This window comes from Nicotiana tabacum, unplaced genomic scaffold (assembly GCF_000715075.1).
Source record: "Nicotiana tabacum cultivar K326 unplaced genomic scaffold, ASM71507v2 Un00571, whole genome shotgun sequence".
Classification (NCBI taxonomy): Eukaryota; Viridiplantae; Streptophyta; class Magnoliopsida; order Solanales; family Solanaceae; genus Nicotiana; species Nicotiana tabacum.
Genome location: NW_027438808.1, coordinates 5,155 through 9,207, shown reverse-complemented (window position 1 = coordinate 9,207; position 4,053 = coordinate 5,155). Strand labels below are relative to the sequence as shown.

The 4,053-nt window shown below is 32.9% G+C and overlaps 1 long non-coding RNA gene across 1 annotated transcript; it reads left to right on the top strand.

The window, feature by feature from the left end:
• Positions 1-671: 671 nt before the first annotated feature.
• On the top strand, positions 672-4,053 carry LOC142179308 (uncharacterized). Its single transcript, XR_012707348.1, has 5 exons — positions 672-840; positions 2,221-2,258; positions 2,367-2,470; positions 2,830-2,920; positions 3,755-4,053. It is a non-coding gene; the product is annotated as an uncharacterized LOC142179308 (long non-coding RNA).

Below are 4,053 nucleotides of genomic sequence, written 5' to 3'. Positions count from 1 at the left end.
GGTGCTTGGTAATTTGGGGTTCGCTGATATATGAGTGGAGGTGTTGGGTAAGTTTGGTATTTGAGGGGAAACTTGGTCCTTTGTGCAACCATCACGGCCCCTACGTCCCTTTTCTTGGACACACCACCGGATTGTAAGGCCTTATTTGTAGCTTGCAAGACCTCGAAGTTCGTAACCATACCACTCTTGATACCTTCTTCAATTCTCTCACCCAGTTTGATAATGTCGGAGAATTTGTGGTTCTTAATCATCATCAATCGTTCATAATACTGCGGGTCCTGAGCCCGGACAAAGAACTTGTCACTACAACAAAATTGGCCTAAGGTAATACTTATTATAGACCACGCTTGAAAAATCTTGCCAAAAATAGCAATATGAACGCTTTTGTATGGGTGGCCTTTTTTAAGAGCTTTTGGCAACAGAATTTAGGCAGCACTCATAAAGCATGCTCTTTATGTACAAAGACTACATCTTGTAAGTGTTGCCTAATATTAAAATTTTTTAGAACGCTTATTCATATATTAAGCAACGATTTACAAGCGCTATTCTTGGTAGGCTAAAGCAACCCAGTACAAACGTGGTCTAAAGTAAAAATATTTCGCACAAAACAATTTACCCTTATACTATTCCCTCTAAAAATTTCCACACTATTTTATACTATTCCTCCTTCTCTAGGGTTTGAAACCCACAAAAATTCTTTTTCACTCAAATTTTCAAAAAATAGGATAGTCGATTGCACACCATCTTCGTCAAGAAAAGGAAAAGAAAAAAAATTGCACCCAATTGGCGATGCACTTCAGAAGCAGGAACTCTAATTTTCCTCACTTGATTTCTCCTAAGGTGTGAGTTACGCCATTCTATTTCTCAAAGGCAACAAAAAAGATTTGGCATTCGAGTTTTATCGATTTCTTTTGAGACCAATATAGGATTTTTTTCAAATTAGTACTCGATTATACATATACATGTATACTTTACTTTTATTCATTTTGAATTTAACTGAAAAAATTCTAGTATTTAGATATCCTTCTGGATATAGAGTAAATAGACGTTTCAGGGAATTGCTGATACTATTACTTTGTTATGGATTGGGGAAAACTTGGTTAAACGAGTTGTAGATCTTTTAATATATCTGTGTATAGATAGATTTTTTGTAGGTTTAGCATGAAAGGCTTGAAATCGTTATATTAGAATTTTGTTATACTAGCTTCATCGTCTAAAATGGTCCACCTACATTTATATATTTTTTATTGAATGCCAAGGGTATTTGAATTGTCCACTTAAACGATAAAATGATACGGAACTCATGAATTTAGCTACACCACAGTTCTTTGATGGAACTCAACTTGATTGACTTGAATAAAACTAAAAGCTCCTATTTTTTATTGAAGAACTAGAATATTTTTAACTTGTAGGTAAAATGGACGTATACTATTACGATATTTGAATGAATAGGAAGTGAAGGCAGTTTCATGGTCCTTCATTACATGACTTAGTTATTTATTTTTAAATTATCTATATGTCTTACTTATACTACCCTTGAAGCCCTTTTATGAAACTTGAGCTTCTGTCAGATTTGCTTAGAAGCTCTAAATATTATTGAGTTTATCATTCCATGTTTTTATGCTATTCTATCATTTCCTGTCCATAGCCATGTATTAGTGTGTAGATTGATGCCTTATTTTCTTTAAATTTTGTGTTTAACTTTTTACAATATTCAATAAGCAAAGAAACTACATACTAGTTTCTATTATAGCATATGACTTGCTTTCATGTCTCATTAAAGCTTAGTAACAGATTGAAGGAGTTACTCCCCTCCCTTCCCAAAAAAAATGAAAACTCTCTTTGGTGGAATTGTGCGATTTGCCTCTCTTTATGTAAAAATTATTCTATATGTGTCTTAAGTGAATTTGTTCTTAATGTGGTGAAATTACCTACCTATTACAGTACTCTATTTTAGCCAGTATTTGATTTTCAAAAATCATCAGGCTTCCACCTAAATGATAATCGTGTTTTTCAGAAATATGCTCTATATACAGGGATATAACCATGTTTGTCAAAGATAATATTTTGTTGCACAGGGATATTGTCCAGGTTTCTCTGGTGCTGCTATTCCTTGTATATGATAAGACATCTACTAACAGACAACTGACCTTACTGGTTCGATACAATAGTAAACTTAAGAACTCATTCATGCCTAACTGTTATTTTTTATTTTTGTAGTATTGAGCTTAGGGAAGCCAATACTAGTACCAGACATGGTAAGTAGCATCAGACACTAATTTCACTTTGCTGGATAATAAAAGATAATATTGCTTTGACACTTCCCATTAAACGTCTAATTATTGACATTTTTTTTGGATTTGCAGGCAAAGTCAATTTGGCAGTTCATAGCACCTCAGGGCAACAGAAGTATAATAAACTATATTTGGTTGAAATTTATGGAAATTCCACAATTATAGCACTGACATAGGTAGGCTATCTAACATTTGTACCATGTTAAGTATCAAGATTATCTTGTGTCTGTCTCCACTTCTATTGAAACTTCTACAAGAATGGATGATCCAAGAATTTCTTGTCTTCTATCAAACTTTGTAGTGGTTTACCAACAAGAAAATACAATTCAACGTACAAGTCTCCTATCTGCAAAGTAGTAGTGATTGAAATCTAAAGCTGGGCTTGTGCTAATATAATTATTTATTAGTGTTGTAGTTGAAAAATTATCAGAGAGAATGAGAAGTGATATGTGCTAAAATGTCCTCGTTTCTCTGTTTCTTGATAAATAAAAAAATGCATCTAATAATGTTTCTTACTAAATTATTTCCTTTATAGGTTTGTTGTGCCAATGAAGAATGGTGACCTCGATAGTAAAGGGGTTTTCGCTAGTATTATTCAAGCTGAAGTAACAATAGAAGCATTCAAGGTACTTATAATTTATAATTTTACATATGTCATTTAAATGTGTGTTAACTACCTTATCCTTCTACTAATGATGCAAGTAACGCACAGGTTGTGAGACCAAAATCTTTCACATTCCTCTGGATCAAACTTATAGTCCAATTCTAACTTTTTATTTGTTCATTTTTTATACCTGCTAAATGAAGATATTAGCCGAATTGGGACTTCTCTTTTATGCATTAGTATCACCATTTTTATCTCATTTTAATGAATACAAAGGGTTTCCACTTAATTGGTGTTGCTGCTAGGACATAGAGCTAGAGATGGTGGTATTTTATCGGGAAGAGGAGCAGTAATGTCCTAAGCATAGACAAATCAATATGAAATGATGTTTTCTCTTCTCCCTTAACTTGCTTTTATGTTCTCTCAGTAGGGTGACTAGAATTGCCTAAAGAATGCAAGTCATTGCAACTTTTTTCTTTGGTGACCACCCTAATGTATCTTTTTTTAAACTTGTTCACTTTGTGATCAAAGGGTTCTGTTTTTGAGTCAACATAAAAAATAGAAACATAGCCTTGCTTCTAATATGATTTTATATATTTTGTCTTATTGCACTTTTATGATCTCATGTTACCACCAATGCAATATTTTGGCAAACGCTCATGGGGTGTATCTTGCAGTTATGCAAATATTGTGCATTTGCAATTTTATAGGCCTTTATAGCATTGAATATCTGTTTTGATCATGTTTGCATTACTGTTCATTCTGTATGAAAAATACGCGCAAAATATTCTCACTTGAGTTTGCACTCTCTATTGGTGTCTATTATTTAATATTTAATTTCATTTTTGATGTGTAGAAAAATTCTTGTGATGCAATGAGGTAAGGTCTGCGTACACATTACCCTCCCCAAATTCCATTATGGGATCAAACTGAGTTTGTTATTGTTGTAATTGAAAATGGTGGCCAAAAGTCAATTTGACCATTTGAAGTTAATGAGGAAGACTTTTGGACAACTAGGATATGTATCATACATGATACTATATGAATACATTCGATTTTATAAAGTTCAATTTTGTAAAATTCACATTTAGTACGCATCTTGAAATGATTTTCTTTATTAGTTGAAGTACATGAAATATAATCCTTTTGCGAAGT